This window comes from Eleutherodactylus coqui, chromosome 6 (genome assembly GCF_035609145.1).
Source record: "Eleutherodactylus coqui strain aEleCoq1 chromosome 6, aEleCoq1.hap1, whole genome shotgun sequence".
Classification (NCBI taxonomy): Eukaryota; Metazoa; Chordata; class Amphibia; order Anura; family Eleutherodactylidae; genus Eleutherodactylus; species Eleutherodactylus coqui.
Window position 1 is genome coordinate 208,973,978 of NC_089842.1, and position 22,428 is coordinate 208,996,405.

At 44.7% G+C, this 22,428-nt stretch overlaps 1 long non-coding RNA gene across 1 annotated transcript; it reads right to left on the reverse strand.

The window, feature by feature from the left end:
• Positions 1-204: 204 nt before the first annotated feature.
• Positions 205-6,433, reverse strand: LOC136631584 (uncharacterized). Its single transcript, XR_010793061.1, has 3 exons — positions 6,373-6,433; positions 1,366-1,444; positions 205-456 (listed from the first exon to the last, which is right to left on the reverse strand). It is a non-coding gene; the product is annotated as an uncharacterized lncRNA (long non-coding RNA).
• Between the last annotated feature and the right edge of the window lie 15,995 nt (positions 6,434-22,428).

Here is a 22,428-nt window from a genome sequence, read left to right on the forward strand (position 1 = left end):
CCAGGGCAAAATTTTATAGAAGTTCCTTTGCAAAAAGATGTATAATGTATGCTTGATAGTCACAATCTTCAGACAGAAATACACACAGAGACAGGTAGAGAACCAGACATTGCATGAAATGGCCATAAACCACAAACAAATGTATATCTTTGTCATAATCAGACTTTTATAAAATACATTAAGAAATCTTGCACACTTCATCATCTCTTCTACAAGGTTGCATATGCTTATGCTAGTAATAAGCCAATCAACTTGTTGAAGGTTTTTCTCTTTTGCCCAGTTCAGAATATTGACAATAAAGATAAACATGTTTGTTGGCATCAAAAATAACAAACTGATGAAATCTATAATGTAGATATATAAATCTAATAGCAACATTATGTTTAGTTCTGATACATCAACCAAATACAAGCTGGGATGTTCTAAATGTTTTCTTCCATTCAGTCGTCAATGTTCCTGTAACGTGATACAAATAATACTTAATACCACTGTATGTTACAAATATAATAATTATTATTTTATTTGTTTTAATAAAAAATGGAATAAAGGCAAAGCGGCAAAAAATGACATATAATGAAATCTTCAAATGTACAATATATAGATCAGAATATGAAATTATTTTAAGTTAATAACTATGTCAGATAGAACAGCATGCCTTCTTTTAATATCAAAAGAATGGAATGCGTATTATAATAGAATAGTAGAACCTAACGAGGTATCATTCAATAAGTTCAAGGCCAAAGGAAAAAGATGGGGAATCTTTCCCAAAAAGCCGAAAGGGGGAGGGGACACCCTTGCCTAAAATGGGGTGACCGTCCTGACAAAAACGACTGTAAACACAAAAGAGCCCACAAAAAAAAGTCAGGCTGATTATTCTTTTACGTCCGCACTGAGCATGAAATCATCCCTTACAGCTGAAAGGGTGGAGAATACACCTGGCTAAAGTGAGGCGATAGTCCTGACAAGGACAATCCCATGTCCCAAACCTAGGCCACCTTTGCCTTGGGTACATACCGGAAATATCAACAATAAGGTTGTAACAGCTAATGGCATTAGGAGCAAAGGCAGAAACAATACTAAGATATAAATCAATACATCAACTACTTAGCTTGATCCGAATGGCAACACCTAGGGAAAAAAGGACTAGACCAACTTCACCATATAAGATGAATAATAAGCAACTTCTGACAGCAGGGGTATAAATATATAAACCCCCTCTCAATTAGATTGGCCAATCAAGAAAAAGACAAACCCCTTAGGAGAATTTTAACATACAACGCCAATGACCCATTAACAAAAAAGTGGGAACTAAAGGAAATAGCAGACGTATAACCACAAAAGTATCATAGCGTTGCTCATACTGACCCTGTGCCGCCAGTCCACTTTCACATTGCAGCTGGTATACTGCGAATCTGTTGCGGCCGTCGAGCCGTGACACTTGCCACTGTTAAGAACAGGAAAATTTTAGATGACTCATGAACACCTGATTATAACTTGAAGGGCAACTCCGCTGAGAAGCGTAGTATTCTATTTTAATTATTCATTAGAATAAATAATCTCTGAAAGCTGCAAATTTCATAAACCTCTGACTGAAAAAAATCTGAATATTTGTCTAGGAACAAGGAGAATGTGGCAGCCAGTCAACCAGTATTGGAGCACCGAAGTGTTTTTCTCATAGTTTTAGCTTTTTGAACAAAATGTTTATTTTATAGATGTATATTGAGTTGTCACAATGCACTAAAACAGAAGATAACAGTCACCGAAGAAGAACTTATTAAAACTTACTAACTTTATTCAAAATATATTAAAATCTTGGGTGGACAGGACAAAACATATATTATACAAAAAGAGAGCCTTGGGGATTTGAATTATGATGATAGTATCCCTTAGCTCCACAAAATAGGAACCCGTTTAATAATAACCAAGTGCCCAACGGATTCTGCACATCAATTCACTCCGTAGTTGTTTATAAAGTGTGTGGTATGATGACCTACAACCGTTAAAAAGACACGGTCACTGAATCGGGAGGGCTAAAAAAAACGTTTAAACTTGTTCAGGTATCCCCCTTATTTGAGGACCCCAAAATTAAATACACTTTGTTCAGAGGGTCAGACAGTAACGTACTGCATGCACTTCAATTATGAGTTGATTTAAGTCCTCTTATTAGATTTGTTATACCCCATTTATGATTCATATATGGGGAGCCGGGTACACTGTGTTAGCCCTTTACGTTTTATTATTTTAAAAAGAAAACATGTGATGGTGAGGAAGGGGTTAATATATGGTCCAAGTGTAAGTGCAAAGGAACAGCACTAATGAGGCATGAAGTCTGAATGCCCCCATGCTGTTATAGCAAAGTAGGAGATTTGTAGAGCCCAGCACACAAGGGGTTAAATTTCCACACATTCAGGAAATTTATCAGTTTATTCCGGCCAGCGATAATGATACAAAGCGCTGGTTCCCATAGGTACTGGTCAGAACAATTCCCTCTTTTCTCCACCCAAACAAGAATCAAAGGATGAGATGAAAGGGTTAATTGTGTAGAAGTAGACTACTGAGTGCAAACAAAAAGGTCCCAATTTAAGGCTCCATGTGTCCTATTTTAATAGCCCAGAGACCAAGTTCCTTGATCCTGATTAGGTTGTTAGGACCGTCACATGGTACCAGCTTCAGTGAGCCAGCGCGCCTAGGGGCCAGTTATCACGGCCGCCCCCTTCTCTATTCTTTATCTTTGATTCATCCTGTTGAAGCAGTATATTTGATACAAACTGCAGAAACGCGTCGATGATGTAGAATAGTCAGCTAACTACTTTGTTTCAGGCAGTCAGTCGGTTAAGTGTTAGCCGTCTGCCCGGCTTCTATTTTCGGGCGGTCACAGCAGTGCCGATCTAGCTAGCTGTCCATCACAGCGGCTAGTGCTGTAAAAGTCAGCAGGACCTTCCACTTATTATTTTTATATACCTCTGAGGAGGGTCATTATTGGGACATTGTGGTGTGAGCTGTCTTCAATAGTGTGCTATTAACCCTAGGCGCGCTGGCTCACTGAAGCTGGTACTATGCGACGGTCCTAACAACCTAATCAGGATCAAGGAACTTGGTCTCTGGGCTATTAAAATAGGACACATGGAGCCTTAAATTGGGACCTTTTTGTTTGCACTCAGTAGTCTACTTCTACACAATTAACCCTTTCCTCTCATCCTTTGATACTTGTTTGGGTGGAGAAAAGAGGAAATTGTTCTGACCAGTACCTATGGGAACCAGCGCTTTGTATCATTATCGCTGGCCGGAATAAACTGATAAATTTCCTGAATGTGCGGAAATTTAACCCCTTGTGTGCTGGGCTCTACAAATCTCCTACTTTGCTATAATAGCACGGGAGCATTCAGACTTCATGCCTCATTAGTGCTGTTCCTTTGCACTTACACTTGGACCATATATTAACCCCTTCCTCACCATCACATGTTTTCTTTTTACAATAATAAAACGTAAAGGGCTAACACAGTGTTGGGGTATAACAAATCTAATAAGAGGACTTAAATCAACTCGTAATTGAAGTGCATGCAGTACGTTACTGTCTGACCCTCTGAACAAAGTGTATTTAATTTTGAGGTCCTCAAATAAGGGGGATACCTGAACGAGTTTAAAAGGGGTTTTTTAGCCCTCCCGTTTCAGTGACCGTGTCCTTTTAACGGTTGTAGGTAATCATACCACACACTTTATAAACAACTACGGAGTGAATTGATGTACAGTATCCTTTGGGCACTTGGTTATTATTAAACGGGTTCCTATTTTGTGAAGCTAAGGGATACTATCATCATAATTCAAATCCCCAAGGCTCTCTTTTTGTATGATATATGTTTTGTCCTGTCCACCCAAAATTTTAATATATTTTGAATAAAGTTAGTAAGTTTTAATAAGTTCTTCTTCGGTGACTGTTTCCAGATTTATTTGAGGGATTACTTCCCCCGGTGTTAAAACAGAAGATAAAGTTGATTATTTCTGCTTTTACTGTTGTCTTGACTCAATAAAGAAAAAAACAGGTCTGATTAACTGACGGTATGATTTTAGTATTTATAGGTCATCTACTGTATTTGAAGAATGGCTTGATCTTCGAATGAAGATACAGAAGATTTATTTACAAACTTTCATCCTTTTCATTAGATTTATTGGTGCAATGTAATACAATGAATACATATCTCAGAGCTTTATCGAGGTTCTAGCTTGCTTCAAATCCCAGCAGCCCACCATTTTACTTACGCTAAAGAAAGGATATATTACATAACACCATATGCTGTCTTGTGACATTAAATTCACATCCTATGAATTTAATAAGGAATCGCAAGCTCACAAGCACAGCCCCACTATAGAAAACCAATGACATTGTTCTATAGAAGTTTGTGCATATAGATAAACAGTATAATACATAATTCACAACCGTCCTACAGAAATGTACACGGAGGAAGGTGGAGAATCAGGGATTAAAAATAAATAACTGTAAAACAGAAAATAATATGGATCTTTGTCATCATCAGACTGTTGTAAATTACATTAAGAAATCCTATGAACTTGCTCATTTCTTACATCAGGTTACATATGCTTATGCTAGTGATGAGCTGGTAAACTTCCCCAAGGTTTTTCTCTTTTGTCCAGTTCAGAATAGAATATCGCTAATGAAAATAAACATGTTTGTTGGCATCAAAAATAACAAAAAAATTAAATCAGAAATGTCAATATATGCATTTGAAAGCATCATCATCTATGGCTCTTGTACCTCAATCAACCACAACAAGGTCTGTTCTGATTGTATTCTTCCATTCAATCCTTTATTTAACTGTAATATGATCCAAATGCAAATATCCTTTGCTTGCAATTGATAGCACAGTAGGTCACAAATGTAATTATTTCTTTCTTTCTCAAACACAAAACTGAATAAAGGCAAAGCAGCATAAAGAGGTGGATATGCAAATCTTTGGAAGCATCTGGTTATCTGGGTATAGTGTTCTCTATTTTTTGTTTTTCATCAACTGACTAGCATTTGCAAAGAAGCATTCTTTGGTATTCTGCCCAGTAATGTACCATGTTTCAGACAAGTGACTCCTTTGTCTGATCTAGATGGAGGCCACTGAGATGTCTATTTCCATTGAAACTGGCCAGACGGAGCTAATATTTGTACTTCCAGCTTCAGAAACCATCAGCTGTTATCAACCACTGTCTACCAATTCAAGAATGTATGCTTATCATGGAGACAAGGGGAATAAGTATTAACCTAGTCGTTCTTATAATGAAGTCATGAATTAAGTTTTACTGTTCTTTGGGTGTTTGCTAGGGGTTTTCATCACTTCTTGCATAGGTTACTGATATGCTTTTAAAGTTATTTTGGAAGTTTGACCATTTTTGGGAAGCTTTACCACTGTTCTAAACATTCCTTTAAATGTTTTTGCTCTCAGTAAAGGATCATTTTACACAGGAAGATTATTATGTAAAATTTGATCAAACTAACACATTTTTGTGACAATCATCACTACTAAATGCACAGCCTATTCATTTCCAGTTTGCTGGTAGCTCACTTTCAACCATCATAAAAATAAGATTGCTGTATCACTGACTTCTCGCTGAGTGTAAATGCTCACCACTGACTCCTCCACATTTTATATGAAACACTGAGTGGGGAACATATAAACGCAGTGAGCGAACCAGCTATGATTTTTATGCTAGTTGAAAGTGAGCAACAAATAAATAGTAAATCATTTAGACATAATGATTATCACTCATTTTTGTTCATAATTTTCCTATGTAAATGGCATTTAAATCCTTTATTAGTCCAAAGATAACAATGTGAGAATTTTAATATCTTTAAATTGATGTAGGTTGAGAGAATTGGTTGTTCCTATTATCCTTGGCAGGTCCTGTATCCTGCCAAAAATCCTTGTGATAGATTTAAGGTGCATTTAGACTGAATGATTATCTTTTATTCTGCAGGTCAGTTCAATTACAATGACACCAACTTAAGTATTTCTGTAACCATCTTCTAACGGCTATAACCCTTTCACTTTTCCATTGACATAGCTGTTCTTTTGCAGAATAACCTGTAGTTCCTATTGGTATGTGCCGTGTCTGAGTTGCGCTAGAATACCACGCCCAGGGCAGATGCAGGGCGGAGTTCACTAAATAGATGGGAAAGGCAGCACGCAGGGATACTTTTCAATCACGCAGACCTCAGGTTAAAAAAACCTCCAAACTTTTATTCAGTAAAAGAATAGCATAATCAGCAGCGACGTTTCGACCACATACATCGTGGTCTTTGTCAAGCTGATACACCAAGCACAAGACAGCTTATAAATAGTGCACCAAGATAAAATCAATTACACTCACCTGTGTGTTTGGGAGCGCCACCCAGTCATGGATCCTGTGTCCTCCTGTCGGCGTCTAGCAGGAGTAAACTGCGCATGTCCCTCTTGCATCATGCCCCTACTGCAAACTGAGGGCAACGCATCGCGTCAATTCACCGCGCATGCGCAGGAGTCAGACAGCTCTCGCGAGAGACCGGCAACCTGCGCGTGCGCCCTAGTGTCCAGTGCTGCAAAGAGATCGCTAGTAACCCGCTTGTAGGCGTCTATAAACACCCGCAGAGCTAAAAAATAATGATCACCTGTTGTCAAGGATGCCTCTATTTATAAGTTGCAGCGGCCCTGAATGTTTATCATGACACAGTAGTGCCATACTTCGGATAGAATATCGAGCCTGCACCCTAAAAAAAGCTATATCTATTGCCCACAGCACAAATCCATGTATATATACATCATGCTCTAAATGACACAATAATCGCATCCTCCAAAGAGTACTGCATACTTACAAATGCTGTGCCATAAATTCACAACACAAATATATGCAAATGTATGATGGAGCATATATATACTGGTGTCGTCTTTTCAGCATTAGTTGTATGTATGTATATATGTATATATATATATATATATATATATATATATATACATACATAGAACTAATGCTGAAAAGACGACACCAGTCAAACATAAACAAATAAATACCAGATCTATGATGAGACCAACCGAAAAGAGGGACCCCAATCAAAAATAGACACACACAACCACCACTAATGCCAATAATCAACTTTTATTAAATATAACACTCTCAAAGGCCTGTGGAGAAGCGCGCTACAGTTGACATTACCAAATCATACATGGATATAGAGAAATTTTTGGAAAAAAGTTTTTGAAAAAAATCTTTTGAAAAGATAAAGCAGTTTTCATAACGTATAATTGTATATCTAGCAGGATCATGACCAGGCGCACTTCCAAACGACACCTGCAAAACACAAACAACATATGTGTTAACAAATAAAAAATAAAAACAAAAACAAGATGACGAATGTGACAGGTTATGACAAAAAATGTGACCACAAAGAATTTACAGAATCAGATCATAGAAAAGGGAGTGTGCAATACTCTATGTTTAAGCCCCTCGGCTGCAACGTGTCTAGCTCAAAGATCCACTTAAGTTAGAGTCGTTTCAATTTATCTTCTCTATTACCACCTCTCCTACTGTGTGGCACATGATCTATTATGCGGTACCTGAGCTGGCTCACAGAGTGTCCGGCCTCGTAGAAATGTTTGGCTACCGGGACATTAACCTTCCGTGTCCTCACTGTGCTTTTATGTTTACTTATTCTATCTTTTGCTGCATTAGTAGTTTCTCCAACATACATTAGCCTACACGGGCACGTGATCAAATAAATGATATATGAGGAAAAGCACGTATAACTACTATATGTCTGATGTTGTAACGTTTATCAGTATGCGGATGTGTAAATGAAGATCCTTTTTGTAGGTTATTGCAGCTAGCACAGCAAAGACACGGAAAGTTGCCCACTTTGCCACCACCAATCAATCGGTCCACCGCAGAAGTCCCAACATCCGAACGCACTAACTAGTCTCTCAAATTTTTACCCCTCCTGTACGCCATTAGAGGGGGCGAGTTAAACTCCACCACCTCAGGATGGCAACTGCCAAGTAGTGGCCAATGTTTACGAATCACTTGTCATATTACATTATATAAATAGAGGCATCCTTGACAACAGGTGATCATTATTTTTTAGCTCTGCGGGTGTTTATAGACGCCTACAAGCCGGTTACTAGCGATCTCTCTGCAGCACTGGACACTAGGGCGCACGCGCAGGTTGCCGGTCTCTCGCTAGAGGTGTCTGACTCCTGCGCATGCACGGTGAATTGACGCGATGCGTTGCCCTCAGTTTGCAGTAGGGGCATGATGCAAGTGGGACATGCGCAGTTTACTCCTGCTAGATGCCGATAGGAGGACACAGGATCCATGACTGGGTGGCGCTCCCAAACACACAGGTGAGGGTAATTGATTTTATCTTGGTGCACTATTTATAAGCTGTCTTGTGCTTGGTGTATCCGCTTGACAAAGACCACGATGTATGTGGTCGAAATGTCGCTGCTGATTATGCTATTCTTAAAAGTTTGGAGGTTTTTAAACCTGAGGTCTGCGTGATGGAAAAGGATCCCTGCGTGCTGCCTTTCCATCTATTTAGTGTATTGATTTCTGGGATCTACAGTGTCCGGATCCGGATCAAGGCGTGCATGGCGAGTACTCCCACACCGACTCAGGTGTTCAATCTATGTGGTGCTGCTAATATCTTAGTATATCGCAGGGCGGAGTACACACAATACCACAAAAAAACGTACAGGATAATTGTTGCAGCAGTTCTGGGATTGCTGTCTTGCTGATAGTGCTGGTTTTGTAGGTGTTTCTATATTTTCTGGCTCTGGTGTGATTGACATTATGTGAGAAGTAGAGATGAGCGAGCACCAAAATGCTCGGGTGCTCGTTACTCGGGACGAAATTATCGCGATGCTCGAGGGTTCGTTTCGAGTAACAAACCCCATTGAAGTCAATGGGCGACCCGCGCATTTTTGTATATCGCCGATGCTCGCTAAGGTTTTCATTTGTGAAAATCTGGGCAATTCAAGAAAGTGATGGGAACGACACAGCAACGGATAGGGCAGGCGAGGGGCTACATGTTGGGCTGCATCTCAAGTTCCCAGGTCCCACTATTAAGCCACAATAGCGGCAAGAGTGGGCCCCCCCCCCTCCCAACAACTTTTACTTCTGAAAAGCCGTCATTAGCAATGCATACCTTAGCTAAGCACCACACTACCTCCAACAAAGCACAATCACTGCCTGCATGACACTCCGCTGCCACTTCTCCTGGGTTACATGCTGCCCAACCCCCCCCCCCCCCCCTGCACGACCCAGTGTCCACAGCGCACACCAAAGTGTCCCTGCGCAGCCTTCAGCGGCCCTCATGCCACACCACCCTCATGTCTATTTATAAGTGTGTCTGCCATGAGGAGGAACCGCAGGCACACACTGCAGAGGGTTGGCACGGCTAGGCAGCGACCCTCTTTAAAAGGGGCGGGGCGATAGCCCACAATGCTGTACAGAAGCAATGAGAAATATAATCCTGTGCCACCGCCATCAGGAGCTGCACACCTGGGCATAGCAATGGGGAACCTATGTGCCACACACTATTCATTCTGTCAAGGTGTCTGCATGCCCCAGTCAGACCGCGTTTTTTTATAAATAGTCACAGGCAGGTACAACTCTGCAATGGGAATTCCGTGTGCACCCACAGCATGGGTGACTTCCTGGAACCCACCGGCTGTACATAAATGTATCCCATTGCAGTGCCCATCACAGCTGAGGTAACGTCCGATTAAATGCAGGTGGGCTTCGGCCCACACTGCATGCCCCAGTCAGACTGGGGTTCTTTAGAAGTGGACACATGCAGTTACAACTCCCTGTGGACCCACAGCATGGGTGGCTCCCTGGAACCCACCGGCGGTACATAAATATATCCCATTGCAGTGCCCAAGACAGCTGATGTAACGTCAGCTTTAATGCAGGTGGGCAAGAAATTAATTGGATTACACTGTAGGCGAGGGCCCCAAAAAATTGGTGTACCAACAGTACTAATGTACGTCAGAAAAATTGCCCAAGCCCAACCAAGAGGGCAGGTGAAACCCATTAATCGCTTTGGTTAATGTGGCTTAATTTGTAACTAGGCCTGGAGGCAGCCCATTTAAAATAAAAATTGGTTCAGGTGAAAGTTTCAACGCTTTAATGAGTGTTGAAACGTGTAAAAATTGTTTACAAAAATTATATGACTCAGCCTTGTGGGCCTAGGAAAAATTGCCCGTTCGGCGTAATTACGTCAGGTTTCAGGAGGAGGAGCAGGAGGAGGAGGATGAATATAATACACAGATTGATGAAGCTAAAAGGTCCCCGTTTTTGATGGTGATAGAGAACAATGCTTCCATCCGCGGGTGCAGCCTACATATTGTTTAGGTATCGCTGCTGTCCGCTGGTGGAGAAGAGAAGTCTGGGGAAATCCAGGCTTTGTTCATCTTGATGAGTGTAAGCCTGTCGGCACTGTCGGTTGACAGGTGGGTACGCTTATCTGTGATGATTCCCCCAGCCGCACTAAACACCCTCTCTGACAAGACGCTAGCCGCAGGACAAGCAAGCACCTCCAGGACATACAGCGCGAGTTCAGGCCACGTGTCCAGCTTCGACACCCAGTAGTTGTAGGGGGCAGAGGCGTCACCGAGGACGGTCGTGCGATCGGCTACGTACTCCCTCACCATCCTTTTACGGTGCTCCTGCCGACTCAGCCTTGACTGGGGAGCGATGACACAGTCTTGCTGGGGAGCCAGAAAGCTGTCAAAGGCCTTAGAGAGTGTTCCCCTGCCTGTGCTGTACATGCTGCCTGATCTCTGCGCCTCCCCTGCTACCTGGCCCTCGGAACTGCGCCTTCGGCCACAAGCGCTGTCAGATGGGAATTTTACCATCAGTTTGTCCGCCAGGGTCCTGTGGTATAGCATCACTCTCGAACCCCTTTCCTCTTCGGGTATGAGAGTGGAAAGGTTCTCCTTATACCGTGGGTCGAGCAGTGTGTACACCCAGTAATCCGTAGTGGCCAGAATGCGTGTAACGCGAGGGTCACGAGAAAGGCATCCTAACATGAAGTCAGCCATGTGTGCCAGGGTACCAGTACGCAACACATGCCTGTCCTTACTAGGAAGATCACTTTCAGGATCCTCCTCCTCCTCCTCCTCCTCAGGCCATACACGCTGAAAGGATGACAGGCAAGCAGCATGGGTACCCTCAGCAGTGGGTCAAGCTGTCTCTTCCCCCTCCTCCTCATCCTCCTCATGCTCCTCCTCCTCAACGCGCTGAGATAGAGACAGAAGGGTGCTCTGACTATCCAGCGACATACTGTCTTCCCCCGCCTCTGTTTCCGAGCGCAAAGCGTCTGCCTTTATGCTTTGCAGGGAACTTCTCAAGAGGCATAGCAGAGGAATGGTGACGCTAATGATTGCAGCATCACCGCTCACCATCTAAGTAGACTCCTCAAAGTTTCCAAGGACCTGGTAGATGTCTGCCAACCAGGCCCACTCTTCTGTAAAGAATTGAGGAGGCTGACTCCCACTGCGCCGCCCATGTTGGAGTTGGTATTCCACTATAGCTCTACGCTGCTCATAGAGCCTGGCCAACATGTGGAGCGTAGAGTTCCACCGTGTGGGCACGTCGCACAGCAGTCGGTGCACTGGCAGATGAAACCGATGTTGCAGGGTGCGCAGGGTGGTAGCGTCCGTGTGGGACTTGCGGAAATGTGCGCAGAGCCGGCGCACCTTTCCGAGCAGGTCTGACAAGCGTGGGTAGCTTTTCAGAAAGCGCTGAACCACCAAATTAAAGACGTGGGCCAGGCATGGCACGTGCGTGAGGCTGCCGAGCTGCAGAGCCGCCACCAGGTTACGGCCGTTGTCACACACGACCATGCCCGGTTGGAGGCTCAGCGGCGCAAGCCAGCGGTCGGTCTGCTCTGTCAGACCCTGCAGCAGTTCATGGGCCGTCTGCCTCTTCTCTCCTAAGCTGAGTAGTTTCAGCACGGCCTGCTGACGCTTGCCCACCGCTGTGCTGCCACGCCGCGCGACACCGACTGCTGGCGACGTGCTGCTGCTGACACATCTTGATTGCGAGACAGAGGTTGCATAGGAGGAGGAGGAGGAGGGTGGTTTAGTGGAGGAAGCATACACCGCCGCAGATACCACCACCGAGCTGGGGCCCGCAATTCTGGGGGTGGGTAGGACGTGAGCGTTCCCAGGCTCTGACTCTGTCCCAGCCTCCACTAAATTCACCCAATGTGCCGTCAGGGAGATATAGTGGCCCTGCCCGCCTGTGCTTGTCCACGTGTCCGTTGTTAAGTGGACCTTGGCAGTAACCGCGTTGGTGAGGGCGCGTACAATGTTGCGGGAGACGTGGTCGTGCAGGGCTGGGACGGCACATCGGGAAAAGTAGAGGCGACTGGGAACTGAGTAGCGCGGGGCCGCCGCCGCCATCATACCTTTGAAAGCCTCCGTTTCCACAACCCTATACGGCAGAATCTCCAGGCTGATCAATTTGGCTATGTGCACGTTTAACGCTTGAGCGTGCGGGTGCGTGGCGGCGTACTTGCGCTTGCGCTCCAACACTTGCGGAAGCGACGGCTGGACGGTGCGCTGAGAGACATTGGTGGATGGGGCCGAGCACAGCGGAGGTGAGGGTGTGGGTGCAGGCCAGGAGACGGTAGTGCCTGTGTCCTTAGAGGGGGGTTGGATCTCAGTGGCAGGTTGGTGCACAGGGGGAGAGGCAGCAGTGCAAACCGGAGGCGGTGAACGGCCTTCGTCCCACCTTGTGGGGTGCTTGGCCATCATATGTCTGCGCATGCTGGTGGTGGTGAGGCTGGTGGTGGTGGCTCCCCGGCTGATCTTGGCGCGACAAAGGTTGCACACCACTGTTCGTCGGTCGTCTGCACTCTCAGTGAAAAACTGCCAGACCTTTGAGCACCTCGGCCTCTGCAGGGTGGCATGGCGCAAAGGGGCGCTTTGGGAAACAGTTGGTGGATTATTCGGTCTGGCCCTGCCTCTACCCCTGGCCACCGCACTGCCTCTTCCAACCTGCCCTGCTGCTGCACTTGCCTCCCCCTCTGAAGACCTGTCCTCAGTAGGCGTAGCAAACCAGGTGGGGTCAGTCACCTCATCGTCCTGCTGCTTTTCCTCCGAATCCTCTGTGCGCTCCTCCCTCGGACTTACTCCAATTACTACTACCTGAGTGATAGACAACTGTGTCTCATCGTCATCGTCCTCCTCACCCACTGAAAGCTCTTGAGACAGTTGCCGGAAGTCCCCAGCCTCATCCCCCGAACCCCGGGAACTTTCCAAAGGTTGGGCATCGGTCACGACAAACTCCTCCGGTGGGAGAGGAACCATTGCTGGCCATTCTGGGCAGGGGCCCGGGAACAGTTCCTGGGAGTCTGCCTGCTCCTCAGAATGTGTCATTGTAATGGAGTGAGGAGGCTGGGAGGAAGGAGGAGCAGCAGCCAGAGGATTCAGAGTTGCAGCAGTAGACGGCGCAGAACTCTGGGTGGTCGATAGATTGCTGGATGCACTTTCTGCCATCCACGACAGGACCTGCTCACACTGCTCATTTTCTAATAAAGGTCTACCGCGTGGACCCATTAATTGTGAGATGAATGTGGGTACGCCAGAAACGTGCCTCTCTCCTAATCCCGCAGCAGTCGGCTGCGATACACCTGGATCAGGAGCTCGGCCTGTGCCCACACCCTGACTTGGGCCTTCGCGTCCTCGCCCGTGTCCACGTCCTCTAGGCCTACCCCTACCCCTCAGCAAGGTGTATTACCAGTAGTGCAGAAACAGAACGCTGTAATTAAATGTGCCGCTTATTGGCCTGTGATTGGAGGCTGACTTCCCTTACGGAACGCACAGCAGAGGCAGGAAAGAATTTTGCGCAAGCCTGCTGTAACACTTAGCTGGCTGCGTATGAATTAGGACAACTACCCCCAGCAGAGACCCAGTACACTTGTGGACCGGAATACAGCGGTGATGTAAGAGGCAACACAGAGGCAGGAAAGAATTTTGCGCAAGCCTGCTGTAACACTTAGCTGGCTGCGTATGAATTAGGACAACTACCCCCAGCAGAGACCCAGTACACTTGTGGACAGGAATACAGCGGTGATGTAAGAGGCAACACAGGGGCAGGAAAGAATTTTGCGCAAGCCTGCTGTAACACTTAGCTGGCTGCGTATGAATTAGGACAACTACCCCCAGCAGAGACCCAGTACACTTGTGGACAGGAATACAGCGGTGATGTAAGAGGCAACACAGAGGCAGGAAAGAATTTTGTGCAAGCCTGCTGTAACACTTAGCTGGCTGCGTATGAATTAGGACAACTACCCCCAGCAGAGACCCAGTACACTTGTGGACAGGAATACAGCGGTGATGTAAGAGGCAACACAGAGGTAGGAAAGAATTTTGCGCAAGCCTGCTGTAACACTTAGCTGGCTGCGTATGAATTAGGACAACTACCCCCAGCAGAGACCCAGTACACTTGTGGACAGGAATACAGCGGTGATGTAAAAGGCAACACAGAGGCAGGAAAGAATTTTGCGCAAGCCTGCTGTAACACTTAGCTGGCTGCGTATGAATTAGGACAACTACCCCCAGCACAGACCCAGTACACTGAGGACGGTCACAGGCAGCCCAAATAGATTTTTTTCCCAAATGTTTTTGGAAAGGCCCACTGCCTATATACACTAAATATGTCTTCTGTCCCTGCCTCACCACTACTGGCCCTGGACAATGTAAAATTACTGCAGGACGCAATGCTCTGCACGGCCGATATACAAAAGAAAAAAAAAAGTGCAACACTGCAAAAAGCAGCCTCCACACTACTGCACACGGTTAGATGTGGCCCTAAGAAGGACCGTTGGGGTTCTTGAAGCCTAAAATAACTCCTAACGCTCTCCCTATAGCAGCTCCGGCACCAGCAGCACTGTCCCTGAACTATGTCAGAATGCATCTGTGGCGAGCCGCGGAAGGGGCCCATTTACATACTCGGGTGACACCTGATCTCGCCAGCCACTCACTGCAGGGGGGTGGTATAGGACTTGAACGTCGCAGGGGGAAGTTGTAATGCCTTCCCTGTCTTTCTATTGGCCAGAAAAGCGCGCTAACGTCTCAGAGATGAAAGTGAAAGTAACTCGAACATCGCGTGGTACTCGTCTCGAGTAACGAGCATCTCGAACACGCTAATACTCGAACGAGTACGTTCGCTCATCTCTAGATACATGTCAGATTTGCAAAATTTGGCCTGGTCATTAATGCGCAAACAGGCTTGGTCACTAAGGGGTTAATATATTCCTAATCTGTGTATCTTTTTGGGGGGTTCACATGATTATATACACAGCTGTTTACATATGTATTTTTACATATGTATTTTTTAGGGGGGTTGACCTAAATAGGAAAAGTAAAGGGGTCAAATATCAATTATGCAATGCTAAGTGCAAGTGCACTCCTACATTATGTATCTTCCTGATGTTGTACAAACTTGAAATTTAGTATGACCATTCCTTAGGTCCTCAATAGGAAAAGTAAAGGGGTCACAACTTGATTATCCAATGCTAAGCACAAAGTAAGGGCATCCCTATGTAATGTACCAAATCTAATTCTCTAACTTCCCGATGTCGTTCAAACTTGGAATTTGTCATGAACATTCTTTACATCCTAGTAAGAAAAATAAAGGGGTTTAAACTTCAATATTCAATTCTAAGCATTAAAAACTGAAAATCCATGATACATGCATAGTTCTTTTCTCATAAAGCATAAAGCCTAGGGAAATTATTTGTATAGTGACGAGAATCTATCTTACCTCTATGTGTATATACTAAGGAGAATCTAATGCTGCTCTCTGTGTATATACTAATCCAACTAACCTCTGTGTGCATATACTGAGGAGATTCTACCTCACCTCTATGTGTATATTCTGAGGAGAATCTACCTCACCTCTATTTATATATACTGAGGAGAATCTACCTCACCTCTATGTGTATATAGTAAGGAGAATATAACGTTCGTCTATGTGTGTATAATGAGGAGAATCTAATGCTCGTCTATGTGTGTATACTGAGGAGAGTATACTGAAAGGTTGTAAAGTACATAAGGAAGTGGCCATGGATTGCAGGAATGCATCATGCCTTTAAGGCTCAGAAGGGGCTGCAACCTTCAGTCTGGGAGTAAATTTGAATAAAAAGGGGCATTACATTTAAGGGTAAAAAGTGAGGGCAGTGGGAGGGGTGGCACATTCTGCAGAGGGACATCAGTATATGCAGTCTGAGGAGAATCTAATTCTCCTCTATGTGTATACATATTTTATTCCTTGGTTCCTCTGAAGTAACCATGACTCTATGAAATATTTTGTGCAAACAGGTAAACACTTGTAACAAATGAACTCATGTGAAGCCAGGTATATTAGCTACTGTTAGCATATACAGTAGTTAATGTTTTTATGTCGTCTATGACCTGGATTATTCAATACATAAAGTCAATCTGACACACAAATTGGCAAATTGGTATCAGATTAATTACTGTGCCAGGAAGAATTTGCAAAGGATCTTAAAAGAAATTTGTTTACATATATACTAAATGGGATTTATAAGTATGATGTCAACAATTACAGTATCAAAACAGACTGATTCATGTAAAACAAGAAACATGATTTGACATGAATAAAATTTCCAGAATAGTGTCAGAAAACCACACGCATCCACAATTGTCTGTGCTTTTTCAATTACTCTCCGGATTGAGTGTTCTCCATTGTGGATATCCGCATGCGGAATCCAACCTGTTTGTGTGAGCCAGGGCTAATGCAAGATTTTTTTTTCAAAACCAGTAAACCCATATTACTTCTCTCAGAATAACTCAAAAGAGCAAAAAGTTAAGGAATAAACACATCTTAACTTTTTGATGTTGCATCATATTTGTGTGTCTTCTCATAAATCTTTAATGATGAGGTTTACCAAAGATGTTATTGTTTTTTTCTGAATAGGTCACCCATGCATGGCAAAAAAACTTTTATAAGATGATGAGCATGTGACCAGTCACATGTAGAGGCAAAGCCAGGCTCAGAGCTGCACTGCTAGAGGACTCTAGGTTCTGCTGTTGGGGCTGTTTTCTATAATTCTTCCTTTAATACAGTATAAGATTGTCATCAAGTCCCTCATTCTCCCTTCTGATTGTACACAAACCCCCTCCTCAACTACATTCTAGAGAAGAGGTATGACTTATTCTGTGCATTGCTGCAAAACTAGCAGAAGAGATGTACTCTATATATAGAAGAATATGCAGAAAATCACTGAATACTGTAAATGCCAAAAGATCATTCATAAAGAGTGTGATTAAGAAGGAGAGTTGAGATACAAAAGATCCACTAGACCTACCCATATATTGGTATGTTAAACTCCAAATGTGGAGTGTCACATTAAGGGCTAATGCCCACGGACGGATTGTCACTGCGGAATTCGCAGCCAGATGCCCGCTCAAATTCTGCAGTAATAGCCATCCATAGACATGTTGTGGTAATCGATTCACCCCTGTCCACAAGCAGAAATCAACTGCGATTTTCCGCTCGTCGGGGAGAATTGCGACATGTTCTAATTTGTGTGAAAAATTGCACAGACGGTTTCCATTGCAGTCAATGGAAGCCGTCCGTCCTGTGATACTTCTGCTGTGAGCACAGTGGAAGTATTGCAGAAACCCCATAGCCCAAGGCTCTTGCCACGGATCTGGATAGGTGAGTATAGGGTCTCTGGGGGCTGACGGGGCTGATTCCACTGCAATATTTCGCTGTCGGAATCCGACGCAGCCGTGGGCATAAAGCCTAAGACAAGTGATTATAGCCCTTATTATGTCTTATTGATGTTTCTATAATTAAATATATAAATAAAAATTCACAATATATGTAATAAATATTTTTAAGAAATATTCAAGTAGTATTTATATTTTACTAATCAATGCTAGGTAATAGAGATGAGCGAGCACCAAAATGCTTGGGTGCTCGAGTCAAGCTTTCCGCGATGCTCGAGCCTTCATTTCGAGTAACGAACCTCATTGAAGTCAATGGGCGACTCGAGCATTTTTGTATATGACCGATGCTCGCTAAAGTTTTCATTTGTAAAAATCTGGAAAACCTATAAAAGTGATGGAAACACCACAGAAATGGATAGGGCAGGCGAGGGGCAACATGCAGGGCTGTATCTCAGGTTCCCAGGTCTCACTATTAAGCCACAATAGTGGCAAAAGTGGCCCCCCCCCAACAATTTTTACTTCATACAAACCCTCATTAGCAAGGCACACCTTAGCTAAGCACCACACTACCTCCAACCAAGCACAATCACTGCCTGTGGGACACACCACTGCCTGTTCTCCTGGGTTACATGCTGCCCAACCCCCCGCACGACCCTGCGTCCGCAGCGCACACAAAAGTGCCCTTGCGCAGCCTTCAGCTGCCCTCATGACACACGCTGGCCTCATAGCCACACTACCCAGATGTCTATTTATAAGTGCGTCTGCCATGAGGAGGAACCGGAGGCACACACTGCAGAGGGTTGGCAGGGTCAGGCAGCGACCCTCTTTGCAGGTGTGGGCGATAGCCCACAATGCTGTTGAGAATTGATAATAGATTGACGTTCCATCTTCATTCCAATCCTTTGCCACCTCTGTCAGGAGCTGCAAACGTGGGCATTAAGGGGAGTCCGCTGCCAGCCCAGCACTTCTACACATCTCCACAATGCAGCAATACTCGGTGTGGGAAGTATGTGAGCGGGCCCTGGGTCTGCCTCTGTCCCAGCAAACACCTTGTGTGGCCCAAGGTGCTGTGAGTGACATAACAATGGGGAATCCATGTGTCGACACTACTCATTCTGTTTGGGTGTCGGATACCTCATCGACAACGCAAGGGGTAAACCATCTGCACTCTACACCCTTCCCAAGTCTGTCAGTGTTTTGGGGACAGACAGGTACAACTCCGCTATGGCAAGTCTGTGTGCACCCGCAGCACGAGTGGCTAGTAGGAACACACAGACGGTACATAAAGAACTCCCATTGCAGTGCCCCGGATAGCTGAGGTCAGAGGAAATACATGTTGGCTGCGGCACACACGCCATGCCCTAGTCAGTCTGTTTTTTTTTTTCGGGCCAGATAGGTAGAACACCGCGATGGGAAGACTTAGTGCACCCATAGTATACACAGACACCTGTAATATTCCTGCAGCAATGTATATGCTGACCCCAGTAACAGTTATGTTGCAGAAGTCTAGGGAGACCCCAATAACAGTTCTGTAGTAATAGTATAGACAGACCCCAGTAACATTTCATTAGCAGAAGTATAGGCAGACCCCAGTAACATTTCTGTTGTAACAGTATAGACAGAGCCGAGTAACATTTCTGTAGTAACAGTATAGGCAGACCCCAGTAACGTTTCTGTAGCAGCCTTATAGGCAGACCCCTGTAGCATTTCTGTAGCAGCAGTATAAGCAGACCCCTCAAACATTTATGTAGCAGAAGCATAGGCAGACCCCTTTAACATTTTTGTAGCAGCAATATAGGCAGAACCCAGTACCATTTCTGTAGAGGTAAAGGCAGACCCCAGTAACATGTCTGTCGCTGCAGTATAAGTAGACCCCTGTAACATTTCTGTAGCAGAAGCATAGGCAGACCCCTGTACCATTTTTGTAGCAGAAGTATACGCAAACCCCCTGTAACATTTACGTGACAGAAGTATAGGCAGACCCCAGTAACATTCTTGTAGCAGAAGTATTGGCAGACTCCTGTGACATGTAAGTGGCACCAGTATAGGCAGACTCCTGTAACATTAATGTGGCAGAAGTATAGGCAGACCCCAGTAACAGTTATGTAGCAGCAGTATAGGCAGACCCCACCACCATTTCAGTTGTTGAAGTACAGGCAGACCCCAGTAACATTTTTGTAGCAGAAGTATACACAGACCCCTGTATCATTTCAGTAGTAACACTATAGACAGATCCCAGTAACATTTCTGTAGCAGAAGTATAGGCAGACCCCTGTAACATTCAAGTGGCAGCAGTATAGGCAGACCCTTGTAACATGTTAGTGGCAGCAGTATAGGCAGACCCCTGTAACTTTCTCGTAGCAGAAGTATAGGCAGGCAGACCCCAGTAAAATTTCTGTAGTAATAATGAGGCAATTCCCAGCAGCCACGCAGTATAATGCTCACGGTCACAGGTAGCCCTAAGAAGGAGCGTTTTTTCAATTTTAAAAAAAAAAATCAATAGCCTAGAGAGCGTGTATATGTCTTTCCCTCTATCAGGGGCTGTCGCCGCACACTGTGCATGAATTTGCAGACACACACAGAGCGGTGTTAAAAAATATGCAATTATTGGCATGCAGTTGGAGGCTGACAGCGGTTATGTAACGCACACTGCAGTCCCAAAAAAAGTATACGCAAGGCTGCAAAAAGGCCTAGCTCGGTAATAGTGAGGCAACTCCCAGCAGCCACGCAGTAAAATGCACACGGTCAAAGGTAGCCCTAAGAAGGAGCTTTTTTGGGGTACTTGTTGACAGGATTCTACACTACCACTGTCCTTGCCTCACCAGTACTGCCCCTATACTCTGTATAATTGACTGAGAACGCTATAGCTGTAATAGTCTGCAGAGCCCGAGATGAAAAAAAAAAATTTTGGTGCAAAACTGCTCCCAGCAGCCACAACAGTAATGTACACGGTCAGATGTGACCCTAAGAAGGACCGTTGGGGTTCTTGAAGACAGAATCCTACTCTAACACTGTCCCTGTATAAGCTTCAGCACTTTCCCTAGCCACTGCCATCATGCGTCTGAGGCGAAACGCGGGCGGGACCGCTTTAAATACCTGTCCGTCACTTGATCTCACCAGCCACTCACTGCAAGGGGGTGGGATAGGGCTGGAACGTCACAGGAGGAAGTTGTAATGCCTTCCCTGCATGTCTATTGGCCAGAAAATTGGCACAAAACATGCAGGGAAGGAAATGAAATTGACTCGAGTAACGCGTGGTGCTCGTGTCGAGTAACGAGCATCTCGAGTACCCTAATACTCGAGCGAGCATCAAGCTCGGACTAATGTGCTCGCTCATCTCTACTAGGTAAGAATCACACAATATTTTATGATTGAAAAAATAAAGCTACGTCTTCTACTTCTATGCTATGTGGGTTGCTACATAGCTGATAGACACAAAGCTGCATGTATTCTTAGTGAAGAAGTGAAACTGAGCTCTGGTGAACAGAGCTGCTGAAGTGCTGGGCAAGGGGTGGTGGGAAAGACAGATCTTCTACTGGATGCCCCTGCTTGCCTTCAATGGCGTTGCCTGGTCCTGCAACATCCATGGAGGAATATATACATATGTCAGTATCTATATGTGTTAAAGTTTGCCTGTGTGTGTATTTGTATGTTGACCACATGTATTGGCCCAGAGTTAACGAGGTCACTCCATAAGTATGAATGTGTTTGTCCTGTGCATTTATATTGTCAGTGTCTTCTATGTGAGCGAATTTGATGTGTATTGCATCTCTGCAGCACTCAATGGGTTAATGTCTGGGTTCTGTCTGGAAAATGTTTCTTGTTGTGTGTCATGTGATCATGCTTCATATATGTGTTTGCAAGGTGTCTGCAAGTGAGTTAGTCTGTTAGTTTAGTTGCAGGAGTTAGTGAGTAAGTTTGAAAAGCTGAGAGACTTCTAGTGAGTGGGAGAAATTGTGCTTTGTCCTATGAGGAGCCCTAGGATGGAAGAGGCAGAGAAATGGTCTGATGTGTACCCTGGGCCCTATTCACCCAGGCCTCCATGCTATTAACATGGAGGACTGGGAGAGAGTGAGAGGAACCGTTATTCAGCGCTGCATGCTACCTCTAAGGGCGCCTACCCACTGGCGTTTGCGATTTTCGTGCGTGAAAAACGCAGCGTTTTCCGCGTGTTTTTTCGCGGCTTTTTCACGGCACTTTCGCGGCTTTTTCGAGCCTTTTCCGTTAATTTCCATTGACATTCATGGGTGCATTAAGAGAAAAATAAGGACACATATGCAACTGACAGTTCCTATGTTAAAAATTGCAACGGACCGGAAAAAAAAACGCAAGTGGACAAGAACACATTCTATCCTAATTGCTCTTCAGAAAAAACGCAAAGGAAAAAAAATCGCAAGTGGGTAGGCGCCCTAAATGTGAGTGTTAAATGGTAGAGAGCTGGAGAGAGAAAGAGAGTGGCCGGAAGCAGAACCCCAAAGATAACTGAGACTATGGACTCGTCAGACATCCTGTAAATTCTCCCTGTCACACCACTACTCTGTGTACACTGGTAATATGATGGCATGTGTTAAGTTTATGGACTCTAAATAGTTTATCCAAGTAAATGAGCTCAACCGACCGTTCATGGTTTTGCTTTAAAAGCGTTAGCCCTGTGTGTGAACTCTTTATTACCAAATTCTGGATT